The 19,351-nt window shown below is 37.3% G+C and overlaps 1 long non-coding RNA gene across 1 annotated transcript; it reads left to right on the forward strand.

The window, feature by feature from the left end:
* Positions 1-1,135: 1,135 nt before the first annotated feature.
* On the forward strand, positions 1,136-18,634 carry LOC128781467 (uncharacterized). Its single transcript, XR_008427450.1, has 3 exons — positions 1,136-1,394; positions 4,951-5,050; positions 18,404-18,634. It is a non-coding gene; the product is annotated as an uncharacterized lncRNA (long non-coding RNA).
* Positions 18,635-19,351: the final 717 nt, after the last annotated feature.

A 19,351-nucleotide genomic window follows, 5' to 3' on the forward strand; every position in this document is an offset into this window, starting at 1 on the left:
AAGTTGAAAGATTCATCTCCAGAGACACTGAATGACCATTACATGCTGCAATTGTGTGCATGTGCTTTTGTGAAGAGGGATGTGTGCCAATGAAACAGCCAATTTTGTAGCAAGTCCCCAGAAAGTGATGGCAGCCTCATGCCTGAGGGCTTCTGTGTGACTTTGCCATGGCTGCCATACCATGCACCAGTGGAGAGTAAAGTTAGGTCTGCAAACTGGGTTAGCTGCACTTCATCTCTTTGCATTTCAGTTTCCTCAACTGTCTAGTAATATAATAAAAAGGAGTGGTTCCCCAGTCAAGGTGGTCATTAGAATCAGCTGAGTGCTTGCCAAGGTTTTGGATCCCGTAGGTCCAGGGTGGAAAGCATGAAGCCACATAATTTCTTGGGGCTCCTGACACTTAGATTATTTATGATTCTGTGAATTTTGTTTCTATTGCTTGCTGTCCTTTTTAGCTAGGAACTCTTTCATGAATGACAAATGTTCTAAATATTTGGATACTTTAGACCCATCTAGAACCTGAAACCGAACTTCAGTATTGCACAGGAATAGGCCATGAGTTGTTAACCAGTGTGAGCACATTGCTGGTTTAGTAGCTGGGAGGGACAGGATCGGTGTTCAGAGAGGATGATATGTGGCTTGAAAAAATAAAAATACTTTTATATTTAGAAAGTAAACACCTCTTTTCTCATAATCACTGAAGAATGAGGAGAATTCATTTTTTCTTGCCTGACACAATAGGCAGGAAATAGAATTTGTTTCCTGCACACACAGAGCTCACCGGTCAGAGTGGGAGTCAGAGGTGGAGGGAATGGTGTTGTGAGACTTTCAGGTTTATCCAAAGGGGTCTTGGGTTTAAAAAGGTTGCAGAGCCCTGCAGTAGTAAGATGGATTCGTTTCTGAAAAAAGTGAGAAAAGAAAACCATTAAGTCCAACTGTCACTCTTCCAACTGAATATCGAAACCACTTGGGAAAACATTTTGAGTGAGGTTTACAGTCATAAGCAACGTTGGTGTTTTTGAGGTTTGCCTGTGAATCGCCATTTAGCTGTGTACCACATGCTTCCTAGAGATGTGATTAATTGCCATATTTTAAAGCTTTCAAAAGTGTTAAGTTGCCTGTAACACCAGGCTAACTTAGTAAACCATCTCTGTTCATTCGGATCAGTACATTGATGTGCTGCATAATGGCTTAGTGGACAGAGAACTCAGAAGACTGGGATTTCCATTTGACTTTCCCAATGATGTGGTGTATGAGCTGGAATGCTTCACTGAGTATTTTTATCTCTAAATTTTTGTATGTTACATATTGTTTGTGAGGGAGATTTGGCTCAAAATCTGTCACCCATGGACTGCCAAGGTTCATTTGGCTGATTGACCGACTTGGCCAACTAGGTAAGTGTCTTCCTCCTCCTTCCTTCTTTATATTGAAGATAAACAAGGGCATGCAATCTAAAGCAGTGGTTACTGTTTGCAGTGGCAGTGGTAATGGTAGCAGTAGTAGTCTTACTAAGGCTCATTCCTTAATGCAACAGGGGAGACTGATTAAGGATACAGAACAGTAAGGCTGATGTTGAAAGTGTGGATCGAGAGACAAGAAAGCTGATTTTGAGTCCCAGCTCGCCCAGCTCTGTGAACTGGCTGAGGATAACTTACGTGCTCTAAGCTTCAGTTTCCTTGTTTATGTTGTAAAAATCAAGATCAAGCCCTGGCCAGGTGGCTCAGTTGACTGGAGCATTGTTCTGTGCACCGAAAGTCTGTGGATTCGATCCCTGCTCTGGGCACATACTTAGGTTGCGGGTTTGATCCCTGGTTGAGACAAGTACGTGAGGCAACTGATGAAATGTGTGTGTGTGTGTCTCTCTCTCCACCCGCCCGTCCCTCACCCCCCGCACTTTTTCTCTTTCTCTCTCTTCCCCACTTTCCTCTCTCTCTAAAATGAATAAACATATCCTCGGGTGAGGATTAAATAATAAATGTAAAAAACTGAGATCAGATAGCTACCTGATAGAATTACATTGAGAACTAAAGGAAATAATATTTTTAAGCACTAAGACTGTGCCTGACATTTTAAGCACTAAGACTGGTTCTGAAGATGATGGAAACCACTGAAAAATTTTAAATAAAAGGATGACACAATTAGATTAAAAAAAATAAAGGCGATGGATGAGTAGGAAGAACATACAACTGGAAAATAAGAGATCTGAGGGAAGGACAGAGGCAAAAAAAACTTATGATACAGCTGAAAAATGATATACTCTTAAAGAAAGCAGAAAAAGAATGGAGAGAGTGAGACCTAGTTGAATGAAGAGAGTAATGTTTTTAAGAGTAAGGCCACGTCTTGTTCATCATTGTACCTAGCACCTAGCGCAACGCCTTGCCTATAGTAGGTGTAAGAAAATATTTGTTTGATCATACAAGTGACTCAGTTTGATTGAATGTCATCAAAAAAGATAAGGTGAGAAATTTCATAATTCTAACTGATACTTTTTTCTCATGGTTCCTGTTACTTCTAACCCCCTCCCTCTTTTTGTCTACCTCCAATTGGGAGAGATAGGCATTTGCTTACATTTCTTTGGAAAAGAGGTGCCATAGAGAAAGTAGATTTCCAAATGTGGTAAAGTCTGTAAGTTTTGATTTTTCAAAAGAGCCTAAGCATATTTGGAAGAATGCATAATGAATCAAAGATGAACAAAGATGAACAGAGAGGAACAAAGTTTCCTTATTCTGAATGAGGTTGGAAAGATTTGGACAGGACATGATGAGACCTGGTGACTCCCTGGGGCAATGGGGTAGGGGGCTGAGGGTTGAGAAAACGACTAAGTTTGGAGGTAGGAGAACAGCGAAGACCTGTGTTTCTGTGTCTGGACAGTGCCTGGGGATGGCCGTGGGGAGACGCAGCTCCAGTGCTCATGGTGTAAGCCTCCCAGAGTCCCTGGTGTCACAGCAGACAATGCAGCAGCAGCTGGTTCTGGGGCCTGAAAACACAGCAGAGTTTCCACAACTCAGAGTAGTTCGCTGTGGTATAATTTCCACCCCCCCCGCCCCCCAGCAGTGACTCAAAGAAGATTCAGGGTCTCAAAGAGGCTTTAAGGAAGGGAACAACAGGGCAGGGTGGGAGGATGCAGCTCTGGTCTCACAATGACCAATGACAAAGTCTAGAAGGGAACCAGGACATCTGAGTGGGTAACAGTATAGATGTCAAAAGATAGCTAGATGCTTTCTCCCACTACATCCTGTAACTTGACACTATGTTCTGCAAACCCATGGCCCCCAGCATTCTGATGCAAACCTGGGGGGAGCCAAGAAAAGTGAATTTGAATTAAGTCAGTTAAGTCTCTGCCACCCAGTAGTATAAAGACTTACAATATAAATTGAATTCAGTTATAAAAAATGAAAGTTCTTGGATACCTTTATTTTTTCAACTGGCATTCAAGCCTCCTATAGTAGTAACTTTTTTTTTGGCACATTACTAGAAGTAGAGTAGGCGTTGATTTTACACTGTGGCATGAACACATCGTGTACTGTACAGGTCAGAACCTACCTGAGATAGAGGTTCAATCTAGAAACCCGATTTTCAAAAGAGCCTGACGAAAATGGAAGAAATAAAAACCACACAATATGAGATAAGGGTCTAGGATCCTTAGTTGCAGCTCTACCAGTTTTCTGCTATTCAAAATATTTGAAGAGTACAATAAAGACCAAAGATCGAATTTCTGGTAACCGTTATGTGCCACTTACTATCTCCCAGGCATTGTTTCAAGCACTTCATATAAGTTAAGTCTTGATTGTTATAACAACTAGAGCAATTGATACTATTATTGTCCCCATTTACTAGGTGAAGAAATGGAGGTTGATTGATTTTGACTGATTGATTTTAGAGGGAGAGGGAGGGGGAGACAGATCAAGAGTGTGCATCGATTTCCTGTTTTACCCATTTATGCATTCATTGGTTGATTTCTGTACGTGCCCTGACTGGGCATTGAACCCACAACCTTGGTGTATCGGGATGAAGCTCTAACCAATTGAGCTACCAGGCCAGGGCTGATTTTCAAGTTTACATAGATGATGAGTGGCAGAGCCAGGAATCAAACTCAGTTTTGCTCCAGGATTCATGGCCTCGTTATGCTTCCTGTCATGTTCTGAATTAGTGTAATGAAGAACTTCACAGTTAGAAGCATGCAGAAAAGGCATGCTGGCCTTAGAAGCAGTGATTTAACCAGGAGTGGGTGAGGCAGACGTCATGGGCGGTAGTGAGAGATTGAAGATTCTGGCGGCGAGGGGCATGAGGCAGCATGATTCTGAGGTCTCTGATTCGAAACTTCCAGGAGGCCATTCTTCCTTGATATTTCATTTATTAGTTAAAATTTTTAAATATTTGGTTTGTAATAGGCTTTTTTCTCCCTCAAGTGGCATGGGAGACTTGCTTAAGAAAAACTTCAGTAAATTTCTGGCTCAGGTTATACAGTACTCATCCTATGTGTATAAGCATAATTAGAGGAATCCACTAAAAATAGTTGTAGGTGAAAATACTTCATTATTGTAGTTACAGAGCTAATTCAGGATGACTTGGTGAAATTACTTTCAGATTCTTGTATACTTTGAAAAAAATTTTACTGGGTGACTTTATGTCCTGATTATTTATTCCAATTGCCAAATTTCTTTTTTTAATTATTATTATTTTTATTAAATATTTTATTGCTCTATTACAGTTCTCCCAATTTTTCCCCCTTTGCTCTCCTCCACCCAGCCCACCCACCCTCCTGCTCCCATAGTCCATCCCCACACTATTGTCCATGCCCATGGGTCATTCATAACATGTTCCTTGACTAGTCCCTTTCCCTTCTTCCCACCCTTATCCTCCTCTCCGCTCCCCTCTGGTTGCTGTTAGTCTGTTCGTTGTTTCCCTGCCTCTGGTTCTATTTTGCTTGTTTTTTGTTTTGTTCATTAGGTTCCACTTATAGGTGAGATCATACGGTATTTTTCTTTCACCACCTGGCTTATTTCACTTAGCATAATATTTTCCAGTTCCATCCACGCTGTCTCAAAAGGTAAGAGTTCATTCCTTCTTTTTGCTGTGTAGTATTCCATTGTGTAAATGTACTGGTTTCTTGATCCACTTATTTACTGATGGGCACATACGTTGTTTCCAGCACTTGGCTATCGTATATAGTGCTGCTATGAACATTGGGGTGTGTAGGTTCTTTTGAATTAGTGTTTCAGGATTTTGGGGATATAACCCCAGTGGTATTGCTGGGTCAAAAGGCAGTTCCATTTTTAGTTTTCTGAGGAAATTCCATACTGCTTTCCACAATGACTGCACCAGTCTGCATTCCCACCAACAGTGCACTAGGGCTCCCTTTTCTCCACAACCTCTCCAACACTTGTTTGTTGCTGTGTTTATGATGGCCATTCTGACTGGTGTGAAGTGGTATCTCATTGTGGTTTTAATTTGCATCTCTCCGATGACTAGTGATGTTGAGCATCTTTTCATATGGACCCTTTGTATGTCCTCCCTGGAGAAGTGTCTGTTCAGGTCCTTTGCCCATTTTTTAATTGGATTGTTTGTCTTCTTGGTTTTGAATCATATGAATTCTTTATATATTTTCGAGATCAAACCGTTGTCTGGAGTATCATTGGCAAATATGTTTTCCCATATGGTTGGATCCCTTTTCATTTTCACGATGTTTTCTTGAGCCATGCAGAAGCTTCTTAATTTAATGTAGTCTCATTTGTTTAATTTTTCCTTTATTTCCCTTAGGGTTAGTTTTTCCTATATGTTTCAGAATTCTGGTTTGAGAATTCATCTTGAGTAGTCTTCCGCGTCCCCGTTCTCTGTTAACGCTGGCTGTGCTCACTTCTATTAGTCTAACATAGCTGAGATTATAATGGCTGATCCCGTCTGTTATCTCATTGTGATATTAGGAATGTCACAGTTGGTGGTCCTTGAAGACCTATCCCTTAGAAATGTCAAGAGTTGATAGTACTTTGGGAATGCACTCAGGAATTGGATGTGTAAAATGAAATGAGCCCAGGTTCTCATACGTTATATATATAGTGACTTTTTTCAAGTATGCAACTATATAAAAATCAAGAGAAGATTGTGCTTTGTTTTTGGCTGAACTTGATCAAAAGTTACCATTTGGTAACCATGTGGTTTACCATTTCGGAAACTCACATTCCTGTCAGTCTCTCCACTTAGGCTTTTGAGTTGCCAGTGCAACAGACCTCATTCGTAGCTATCTTATTCATGGCGATTGCTGTAAGAGTTTCAAATGCCTCACAGCTTCTTACACCTCTTAGTGTGACCGTGACCAAGCATTTACTTATTGAAATTAATTCTTTCCTTTTATTTATATTAAGGTTAGACATACTGATTTTTAAAAATCTGTGTGCAGGTAGGTTAATTTATTATAAATTGCATTTGTGATAGAACATAGGACATTACAAAATATTTGTTATAAAATTGAGGTCTGGTGATTTATAGAGCTTTCATTTTGTTTTGAGTTTTTATACCCTCTAAAACTTCAAAATGAAATCAACACGACCTCTCAATTTTAAAGCCAAAGTTTCTGTGAATCTTGACTCAGGTTTACTAAAAGAAGGTGTGACACTTCACAAAACTTAGTAGGAGGTAAGGTTTCCATGGAGAGCAATGTGAAACAAATACTCGATTTAGGAGTAAACATTATGAAAATAAGATGTTACTCTTTCAGAATATTTTCAGAAACTTTCTGTTTACATGACATGTGCTAAAGAGCAAGTTAAACAAGCAGCAAGTATATGGCGAGACTGCTGCATTGATACACACTTCTGGCCGAGTATCTTTTTTCCTTCTCTAATTCTCTTATCTAGATAATTTGATATCAGAGAGAAATTTAGCTTCAAGGGAGCTAAGAAGAAAAATGACCTTCCTTTTATGAACTCATCATTGCTTTTGGACCTCAAAGACATCTATTCAGTGGGAGTTTCTTGCCTTCACTCTGTTTCCTTCTTTGGAATATCTTTTGTCTATCACTTCCAAGTCTCATGTTACATATTTAAAGTAAGAAATGAACAAAAGTGCCTCATGAAAAAAGGGGTCCAATGCACATGACTGAAGATTCACTTTGCCAAATAATGAAATGCATTATAAAGGTATATTGAATGAAATAGCGTGTTAATAGCACAAAACTAGGCACAAATAAAAGAGACATTTACAGAAGCAGACCCTAGTATATGAAAAATTATTATGAACAAAATTACATCAGAAATCAGGATTACTAAATAGTTGATTACACAATAGATAATACTTTGAGATAAAATTAGATTCTTCCTATATATTATGTACTAAAATACATTTAATAGAATTAAAAAGTTTTTTAATAGAAAATCAGCAGAAAATATATATTAGTGTGACAATTTCAGAGAGGGAAATCACTCTAAATCAAAAATAGAAAGCAAAACCAGTGAAGGAAATCACAAAGGAATAGATTGATCGAATTAACTAGTTTGTTTTCTGTTTATAGTACCAGTAATGCCCACCTTATTTAGTGCTTGTACTATGGTAGTGAAATGGTCTCCAGACCTTCTGAATGTGCATCCCCAACGTAAGGGTACAGCTGCTGCTTCCAGATGTCTGGGTTGTGTCCTATACAAGGGCATGCCAACTAAGAGAGGACTATTTGCATTATTGATAGGGTTATTATTTAAAACTTTTAAAATATTTTTATTATAGTTTTTCAGGTTTCAATGATTGATATTTGTATATTTATTGTGACAGTTCCCTGACCAATCTAATAGAAGTCTTCTCATAACAGAGTAGACAGATATCATTTTGCTGTGACTCATGAAGAAGGTCAAGTGCAAAAACCAAAAGACTTTGTTGTTGTGACAATAAGCAATGTTTCTAACACTGGAATCTACTTTTACACTGATATGCTCATCAGAAAACATCTCAAAATGAAAAAGAAAAATTCCCTATGGGTAAAGTTTAGTTACATTTTATGATTTATTTTACAGTTGACACTATTGTCATTTGTTTATTTCTAGAATGATATTGCAGAATTTCCAATTTAAGCCTAATAATACTTTCATCCTACACAAATCACTATATTATAAGTAACATTTATTTGCCACTACCATATAATGATCTAATTATATCATAGTCCTTTTTTTGGTTGATTTGAAAATTTTATCATACAATTTTAACTGCCGCTAAAATTGAATGGCTCATTAAATAAATACAATTTTAAAATATTACACATTCTAAGGTAAATGTATTAAATGATCACATTATTTCTGCCCAGATAGTTGAAAGATAAGAAAACAGTGTATCACAATCAGAAAAACAAGAATGCTAGAGGAGAAAATAAAGGAAAGAAAATGACTGGTCTCAGGAGAATCCAGCACAGACACTTCACAGACGGGGCAAGTGGTGAGTTCACCCTCTGGTTTCTTGTCAACAAGAATGGATGAATTTCTTAAAATTAGAATGAAAAAAGCATGTCGAATTCACTAAATGAAATAAACTTCCTGTTGATCCAGTTACATGTCCATATATCTGAATATTAAACAGCAGAACCCTCTTGTGCAGATTATCCATCTCACATAAGACAAGTTTATCTTCTAGTGTTTGGCAACTTTTTACACAAGAATTTTGACAAATGGTGAAAAAAATTCCTGACCTCTGTTACTTTTTTTTTTTAAGCTGAAAGCATTGTTTCTAGAAAAATTTATTTGTAAACTCTTCAAGGATGAAGAAAAAACAACTGAAAAAAGAGAACGGGGACACAGATGGGCAGACTGTGTCCCTCATTTGTCTCAAAATAGGAATAGAGTGAAACTCACCACAATTTTTATTGTGTTGAAAATCAAACAGTTTTAAATATATATAATGATTGACACTACAGAAAATAAACTATTTAAAGATGAGAAAATATTAACATGCTACTAGTAAATATATAGTAGAAATAATTACGTTTAGTAAAACAATTTAGCATTCAGAGAATAATCTAAAAATTTAATGAAAATGAGAATTTTCTTCATTTGGTAGAAACCATAGCAAATTTTGACAACTTTATGACTAATACATAATTTATGCATAATTTATGCATGTTGTATTATGCATTTTGTTATGTATAATACAACATAACAATAAATAGCAACCTGCACATTGTTTAGGAGATGGAATATAAAGCAAAAATTAAGATGATGGCAGATGGCATGAATAAGATCATTTAATAGGCTGAGCAATGTTAATTATTATTCTATTATTTTATATAGAGTCAGTGGTGTACTGATAAACTGACTCTCCTAAAAAAGAAAAACAAAGCCCAAACTGTGGCATTTGCCAATTGCAGTGTAAGCACTCCTCATCAGGCTGGTTTCAAGCTTTCAGTAGTTTCAAAACTGGCCCACAAACTCCTGAATATTTAGCAGTAGGCTTTCCTGTCCACGCAAGCTGGCTGCTCCACAGCATGCAAATCTAAGCCACGCTGAACAGAGCACAGTCACTGCCAGATAAGTGAATTTCAAACTGCAAGTCTTGTATTTCTCCATGTGACAATTGGGAGAATTTTATCCAGTAGGTGATATAGCTAAAAAAAAGGAATATATATATATATATATGTATATATATATATATATATATATATATATATATATAACTCACAAAGATAAAATGTTGCTACAATAATAGCATAAATGTGCATGTAAAAACAAGAAATTACAACAAAGAGTTTTTGAAAATGATAGAATACCTATATTCTACTTTTGGTGAAGTTTTTAAACTGGGAGGAAATGAGACAGCAAAAAAATCTCTTTAACAACACTGAAGAGTTTTTTATATTGTGTCAACTATATAACTAGTTTTTAGTCTCAGTAGAAATTGAAGATATTGAAAACATATTTTCCAAGTACAAGTAGTTAGCTACTGTTGGATTTGTAATATAAAATAAAGTTGTAACATCATGTTATTAAAAATGCAACTAGAGGCAAGTACAAAACTCTTAGATTTTTTTGATGGTATTCATAAAAGTATGAATTCTAGCAGAGAAAGTATACTTGAAAAAAGTCATATTTATAAATATTACATAGGCCTAATTTATCTTATTTTTAAAAGTATAATGCTACAAGCAAAATATTGCAGGATTGAAAATATTGCAATATTCCAAAATTCAAAACACATAGTATCCTTGAAACTTCAAGGAGATTAAGAAATTCCTTTAAAAAGAAAAGGATTACTATAAAAGTGTATTATCATTACTGAGGAAACTGCAGTCTCTTGGCATAGATGTGAACCTCTCTGTTGTAGACAGAAACTAAAAGTGAGAAGAAAACCAGTTTTGGCTGAGAACCCCGCAAACAACCCATTTCTGGTCCAAAACAAAAAATTCCAAGATGAAAATTTTGTTTTTTATATCAGTCAATATCATCGTTAAGGAAAATTTTATGATAATAAAAGAATACTACGCCTGTTTTGGTGTTCTAGATAACATGTCACTTGAAGAAATATAAGGAATATGAAACCTACTGATGACTGTAATAGAGAATGTGATATTGATGGGCCGTAAGCATATGAGAAACTAAAATCTTTAAGGTGTTTTCTATTGTAGAATCTACATCATTTTCCTCTGAAACATTATAATTTCAATATTAAAATATTTGCAGCAACAATTTACTGGCCACATTTCCAAATACTCTTTTAGCCATAAGGTCATAAGTAAGTATGCCAATTTCAGTTGTCAGTAGACAGTGTAGAGTTTCAAAATTAAAATGTACTTAAAACTACTTAAGGTCTGCAATATCCCCCCAAAATGAGAAAGCAATGATTCCTGTGGAAGATGAGATGCTTGAGTAAGTAAACATGGAAATCATCATTAAAAAATATATTCTGACTTGTGTTCCTTGTAATTATTTTGATTAAATTTTAATTTTTAAATTATTTTATGCTTAATAATATTTTTATAATTTATAGAGAATACTTTTATACCTTTTTATTTTGTAGAAATAAGGAATATAGTAATAAAAAACTTTTACTTAAAGAAAGAGCACTATTTCTAATTTGCCCACTGTGTGGGCCAGTAATATTCTTGATAATACATAGTTATTTATTCATGGTTACTATATGACTATATATAAAAATTATATACAGATATACATTTAAAATAATGTGATAAAGGTGAAAATTGTTTATTTTATTTAACTTTGTATTAGTAGGAGTATAATATATTTTACTTATTCCCTAAAATGGTTATAAATAACCATAATTGAATGTGCTTCACTAAAACACTACTTTAGCTATTTCTGAGAGAATTTCAAAGGATTCTTTCTTAAGTTGATTTCAATACCAATTTTTAATGGCTGTCAACAGCAGAAAATTTTCCCTCAGAAAGATCGTAAGTAAGAAACTTCAGTGTACACACTCATCATTAAGCTTAATGTGAAAAGTTGAAGTATGGAATGAGTATCATGTTAATTTTAAAATCTGAGAATAAATCATAGAGATTTGCCTTTACATGTTAGATGGTTAGGCAGACCGCCTTGCCAATCACAGTGACTTCACGCTACTGTTAGCTGCGGAGCTAAAATGTACAGATGGGGTGTAAGCCTCTCTCTATACGTCAAACAGTCTTCTTGTTCACTTTATTTGTTACGGTCAATCTCTGGACAGATCTGATGAGCTTTTGAGGTAGGTAACAAGAACTAGAATTCAACTCTGCTATTTTCTTGTTGTTCACTTATATTTGCACTGGGAGTAGTGTATGTGGCCTGCATTTATTTGCAGAAAGCTTCCTAGACACTTGTCCATATTAGAAGGATGGCTTAAATAAAGCTGGGCACTACAAGATATGTCTATTTTTTAGATACACATAAAAGGCACTGAAGTGCTCTGAAAAGGAAGGAAGGCATATGGCACCACCGACCTTCCACGTTTTCGAGCCTGTCTTCTCTCAGGGTCACTCTTACACCTGGTAGATGATGAAAGCAAAGGCCTCAGGCCTCATGTCTACTTTAAGTATTGGTAAAATTTATATCCTATATTTTAATTATTTTTTAAAGATTTTATTTATTTATTTTTAGAGAGAGGGGAAGGAAGGGAGAAAGATAGGGAGACAGACATGTACATCAATCATCTGCCTCTCAGACGCCCCCAACTGGGGTCCTGGCTCACAACCCAGGCATGTGCCCTGACTGGGAACCAAATCCTCGACCTTCTGGTTTGCAGGCTGGCACTCAATTCACTGAGCCACACCAGCCAGGGCAAATTTCTATATTTTTAAAGATAAAATAAGTAAAAAGAGTTATTTTAGTATTTTTTTCTTCTCCCCTAGTGAATTGCATATATACCGCCAGGGGTATGTGCCTGTTTTATACCAAACCCAGACTATTGGAAATTTCCTCAAATTAGGAAAGGCATTAGTTGAGTTGCCAAAAAGATGATAAAAATTCACTATGATTATGTACTTTGTGTGTTGTCACCAAATATGTTACCCCTCAAAAAAAAAACTCAACAGATTTTGCTACTTTTAAACTTAAAAATTTAGAATGTGTTTTACATATAGAAATTTAATGCTATAAGACAAACTGAGAGTTTTACCACAAATATGATAGAAAATGGGCCAACATCCTATTTTTTAATAATCAATAAAATATATAAAGACCTCTTATAAAAATTTTTTAAAACTGCTAGAGAAATAACAAATCACAAGACATGGACAGAATTACAAATTACAGATAAAAAAGAATTCACAATTAAAGAAATGCAAAAGGAAATGAAAGTAAGATTATCATCATCCCTCTATCAAGGTATCTGTGGTAAATGGTCTCTAGAGATAACTGCCCACAATTCCCCCATTGCTGTACATGCATTTTATGCCTCTCATCAAGAGGTGGCATTTATTTCTTCTTTAGAATCTGGGCTGGTCTTGTGATTGCTTTGAATAATAGAATGCTGCAGAAGTGATGCTGTGTATCTAATAGGCAGAGATGCACACTGCTGATGTGCATATAAATCGATAAATCTTGATCATATGATAGTGTGTGTTTAATTTTTGAGGTACCTTTATACTGTTTCCTTTGCTGTTGCACCACTTTACAGTTCCACCAACAGTACACAAGGGTTCCAATTTCTCTCCGTTCTTGTCAATACTTCCTCCTACCCTCCCTCCCTCCCTCTATTTCTCCCTCCCTTTCTCTCTTTCTCTAGTAGCCATTCTAATGGGTGTACAAGGTGGTATCTTATTTTGGTTTTGATTTGCGCTTCTATAATTAGCAATCTTGATGTTGAACATTTTTTTTCACATGCTTTGTGGGCATGTTTTAATATCATCTTTGAAGAGATGTCTATGCAAGTCCTTTATCCAGAAAAATTGAAAGCAGGGTCTCAAAGAGGTATTCTTATATGCAAGTCATAGCAGCCTTGTCCACAATAGCCAAGAGGTAGAAGGAACATAAGTGTCCATTGATGGATGAATTGATAAACAAACTGTAGTATACACATACCATAGATATTATTCAGCCTTAAAATATGAAGCAAATCCCGTCAATGCTACAACAGATGAACCTTGAGGACATTATGTTAAGTTAAATATAAATCAGTCACAAAAACTTTTCAAAATCACTCCATGGTGTTTCCTACCAGCTTCAAGGCCCAGGAGGTCACAGATAGGTTATTAACAATAGGATGCATTCTTTCATAGACAATTCTATTCACCAGAAGATTTCTTACTCCATGATGAAAATTACATTTTTTAAAATGTAAGCAATCACATCAATAGTCTTTCTTTCAATGCCCAGCAGAGGAGCAGGAAGCTTGCTACCAACATGTTATTCATTCTAACTGTTCTGTTAGCATTGAGGTTGATAGGAAACATCACCAACCTCAAAATCAGGAGGAGGCAGAGCAACTTAGACGCTACCAGAAACCAACTCCCTGTTTGGATAGGTCCTCATAGATGAGCAGAGTGACACTCTCCTTTCCATCATCTATGGCATGATCTAGTGAAAAACCGGAATATTGAGCTAGGTACTGAAGGGCAGAAGGGAGGAGAATATCAGAAACAGTGGCTAAAATTACAGTAGTTTATCTCATGGAGCCTAAATCTGTAAGCCTCTTCATCGGTTGGGATAAATTTAATTTAGGATCAATAACAACATTTCTTCTTATTAGTTCCATATTAAACATGTTTGGTTAATAATAACATCAACAAAAATCGATGTTCTGAGAGTTTGCCACCAATAACCAACTTGAGTTAACCACAGCCAATTAGTTCCAAGCTATTCCAAACTTAAAAGGCGATCTGCAGAGACATTGAGGAATGTTCTGGTGGATTTCAGATCAAGTCCCTGTGGGGTTTGGAGCCAACTGGACCCTTTCCACCAATGGTGTCATCAAGGAGATGTACACATGGACAATAAAATTCCATCAATTGGAACTTACAGGCTAGTGTTTGTCTTCTTCACGGTGTTTGTTGTTTCCAACACTACAACCTGAGTCTTCTCTGGTTCTGAGTTCAGAGAGAGAACATTTAAAACAAACAAACAAAAATCCACTACTTTGCTTATGAGGTCGTCAATGCATACACACTGGCATTATCATCATCCATCAATAAAACAGGCCCAATATCTTTGAAATTAACAAAGTCAACTACAAGAATATAATCCTCAAAGTTGAGTCATGACTGTTTCTTGTTGCAATAAAGGCTGACGCCCAGGTCAGTTTTTGGAGACTGCTGTTGGGATGGGGGCAGGAAATGACTGTAGTTACATGCGCCTAAAGTATTTTTGCAGCTTATCCTTAGTTGACTTCTTGGAAGCTCCTGCTATGGACTTTTATGAGCTCTTTTTTTAAAATCAAGTCCTTAAGAAAGCCAAATTTCAATTGCCACTTAGAGTTCCCAGAGCTTGAATGTGCCAACCCCTATATTTTTATATCTCAGTCAGAAACTCATTTAACATTAAATGCAAGGGGTTAATGGCTAATGAAAGTTTTTCTACCTGGTAAATACTAGGTTTCACTTGCTTGAAAAGTTGAACATGAAGAGGGAACAAAACCTTCCTCTTGATAGCAGAAGCTCATGGGAATGTGACCCCTCAGTCTAGCCAGCAGTTAAAAGCATCAGCATAGCTCTAGCCTTAGGTCCAAATTAAAACCATCAGCTCAGCCTGACTGTGATGTGGTCATAATATTTCAGCACATTAAATGTGTGATAACTGTGTAGGGGCAGGTAATATGATCTGACAGTGTTTGTTGTTACCACGGACCTGTCATGTCTGAATTGTTTTCTCGACCCCAAAGAGTCAATGTCCATCCTGAGTCTTTATTCTAGCCTGTATTTACTATGATGGTAGTAATATATGCAGCGACAGAAGAGTCTAAAGCAGGAGAAACAAATTAATATTTACTGAGTACTCACTATGCATCTGTGGCAGACAGATCCTAAGGTGACCCCCAATGATTTCCTGCTTCCTGGGTTCACTCCTTTGTGTAACCTCCTTCCCCTGAGCATGTATAGGACCTGGAATCTGCTTCTAACCAATATGATATGTCAAGGGATGGGATGTCAGTCCCTTGATTAGGTTACGTTATGTGGTGAAGGTGGCCTGTATTCCTCTGATTATATTAGGTTATATGAGATTTCTTCTGTTTTTTTAAAAAAAGATTGTATTTATTTTTAGAGAGAAGAGAAGGGAGGGAGAAAATGAGGGAGAGAAACCTTGGTTACCTGGCCCACAACCCGGGCATGCGCCCTGACCAGGAATGGAAATGGTGAACTTTTGGTTTGGAGGATGAACCAAACCACCTGCTGAACCACACCAGTCAGGGCTATGAGATTCCTTCTTAGCAGAAATTCTCCTAGCTGACTTGATACAGTAAACAGCCATATTGAGGAAGCACATATGGCAAAAAAAAAAAAAAAAAAAAAAGAAAGAAAAAAGAAAGAAGAAAAGAAATTCTTGGGTGGGATGGGAGGACAGTTCCCAGTTGACAGCCAGGGCCCTCCACCACATGGCCACAGGAAATAACCTGAACGAGCTTAGAAGGTTTAAAATGAAGCCTGACCTACCTTGATCTCATCAGATCCTCCGCCTGGACTTCTGACCCATGCAACCTGTGTGATTAACAAATGTGTGTGTTATTTCTAGCTGCTATGTTGGTGGCACTTCGTTAATGGCAGGAGTGGAAAGCTAATCCATTGCCATGGACCATGTTTCTGTCCTACATTCTCTATCATGTTTCATCACCTCAATAATCTTAGGAACCAAGATAAATAGGCAGCACCTAAAGTTAAAAAATTCTTGCACTTATCTTAAGAAAATAGTCACACAAGTTTCCAGGGTCCTTGCCCATGCAAGCGAGGGAAACCTGCCTTAATATCTTGCCTCTAGTACCTAAATAGTCATATGTTAAATTCTGATCATCTAGTCATATGTTACCATGTTTGAAGTGGCATGATACAAATTCTGTCCAAGATGCTGCTGGTAGATGCTGCAGGTATTCTATCCATAGCCCTCACCACTCACCATGTTTATTTACCTGACAACTTCCTGCTGGGAGCACCTGTGACTTTCCATAAGCATACTCTACAATATGCTCAGCTCGTGGGTCAGGAAGGCCCAGAGTTCTGGGGAATTGGTGTCTCTGGGATCATCCCTTAGCCAGGGGTGGATGGAGGTGGAAGATAAATGCTTCAGCTTCCTTAGCCCTCACATTGCAGCCATTCTAAGGAGTGTTTTACATCATTTCCCAGAAGTCCTCTGTAGGACTGAGACCTAAGTGCTCGCAACAGTAACCTATTCCTTAACACACCCTGTAATGGTTTCTTTCCCTTCCTGTCTCACCTCCCAACTCTTACCAGTGGTTCCTGGAATCTCCTTTCTAAATAAATGGTTTGAACTAATTCTTTTTTTCAGAGTCTGCTTCTGGGTGATCTTAGGCAAAGAAGTAGGGACACTTCAAATTGGATGCAATCAAGATTGCATCTTGATTGGGGAAACCCAATCAAGAAACAAAAACAAGCAGAGATTGTCTTGGAGAATGGTCCTAAGACCGTTCTAAACAAAATGCATGAAAAAGGAGAAATAAACTGACCAGAAACTGTGGATTCTATTGGTCAAACTCAATATTTACTAGCCCACTTTTGATAAATAATTTGGTCCCCAAATACTTAACTACTGGGAAGGCAGTGTGCTGGATGGTGGATCCTGGTGTTGTCCCACTGGCTAGGTGTCTCCCTTGTTGTGGAATCACGTGCTAGCATTCTGATTTATACACCAGTCCCTTGAGTTTGGTGAGCGTCAGTCAGTTTTGGAAGTCCCGCCAACTCTGTTTGCTGACTGAAGGAGCAGACTCTGGAACTGCCCCGCAGACGTCTCTGTCTGGGCAGGTAGGCAGGTTCCTTTGATATATTTACCACTTGCCTCAACAATTCTCATTATGTAATCAAATACCATGTGCTAGCTCTTTAAGAAATAGAAGCATTTCCTGGTGTTAAATTCTGAAAGAAGTGGCACTAGATAAAACAATGGTCAATCTCAAGCTTCCATAAAATCTGAGGATAAACATATTTGACTATAGCAGAGTGAAGTATTTCTGTTGGGGCAAAGTTAAGAAGGTCATGGAACTTGACCTTTGTAACCTGGAAGTAATGATTCTCAACCAGGTTCCAAGGCCCGCCCCCATGGGGACCTCAGTAGATGTGTAAGAATTTTTTCACTACACACTGTTCACACATTGAATAAATAGACAAAACACAATGGGTATGGCTGTTTTTACAGGTATAGGTAGGTGTTTTTTTAAAAAAATTATAGTACTTTTGAATTCATGGTGGTGGTTAGTATTTTTGGTGATCACTATGCATCTTTTAAATTAATAGATACTTAATAAAACTACTGTCATTTAAGGAAGGCTTTAATAGTTGTTGGGTTTTTTTGGCTAATAAGGAATCTTCTTACGATAAAAGATTAAGAGCCAAGTGGGCAGCATGTCCCTTTGAGCATATCCTTAAGAATCTACTTTCTTAACTTGTTTTTGAGAAAAAGGAAATACCGTATCTTTTGGACTATAAGATGCACTTCCCCCAAAAAATTTGGGAGGAAAATGGGGGTGTGTCTTATAGTCCAAATGTAGCTTACCTGGCTTGCTGGTGGGGGGGGCGGGGTGGGGTGCGGCAGTGGAGTGGGTTTTTTTCGCCCTGTAAAACCTGGGTACGTCTTATGGTCTGGTGCATCTTATAGTCTGAAAAATACGGTAGTAAGTTTAATGTTATCTTCTCTATTGGCCCTTGAATTTAGAGGTTCTTAGCTTTTGTCTAAAGTATATCCCTGAGCTAGGGGGCAAGATTGACACTCTTTTATGAAAACTTATAAATCTACCTGATGATGTTTTTCTCTGAGTGAAACCTACTTTATGACTTATGCAGGGAAGGAGGAACAACAGCTCTGCCTGAAGATCAGCCCAAGATTGGTCAAGAGTAATTTCCCCGTACGAAATGGAAGACAGATCAACTCCTTGAGGCAGCCTTGGTCCACTCTGGTGTCTCCAGGTTTCTCTGTGGTTCTAGAGCTTCTGTATGAAAACCTAGTTCTCTAAGCCCACTGGTGTAAACATGTGTCAGAAATTCATTGGACTCTTCAGAACAGTGATCTTTCTCATCACTATGGTGCGTCACACTGTCATATGTGTTTTCTTTTGGTCCTTTGTACAACCCTGTGAGGTGAGAAGGGTAGAATTATCCTATTTTACAGAGGAAATTAAAGTGCCCCAGGTCACATAGGCTGCCTTTCTCAGGGTCACTTGGCTAACATGTGGCAGGAGCATGACAAAGACGTGAGCCCTTCTGAAACCAACCTAGAAGACAATTTTGAGTCAAGCATATTATAAAAGAATGTAGTTGCCTTTTGAGAATCACAGAATCTTTCTCTAAGTTTGTACATTATATTCTTATATACCTCTAAAAACAGCACCCATATCCCATAAAATGTGATATTCAACAAATATTTGGAAATCTAGGAATTCAAAATGGAAAACATATTACTTAATGTTATAGAAATTATTTATTATTTAAATTCTCATTGTTTAGTATAATTTTGAATGTTTCTTTGCACAAGACACTTTATGTAGATTAATCCACATCATCATCATCACTGTCCTCTAAGGCATTTTATCTCATTTTTACGATTGAAAACAGGCTCAGAGAGTTTAAGTGACTTAAACTCTATGGTCACGCAGCTACAACACTCTGAAGGAAGGAGCTGACATTTGCCTGGCTGCCATTTTCTCTTATTCTACATTTTCTCTCCGATGCTTAAGTATTTCCCGCAAGAGAACCTATATTTCTCTTGTATCATCATGTATCCTTTGCCCCCTA

This window comes from Desmodus rotundus, chromosome 8, assembly GCF_022682495.2.
Source record: "Desmodus rotundus isolate HL8 chromosome 8, HLdesRot8A.1, whole genome shotgun sequence".
Taxonomy (NCBI): Eukaryota; Metazoa; Chordata; class Mammalia; order Chiroptera; family Phyllostomidae; genus Desmodus; species Desmodus rotundus.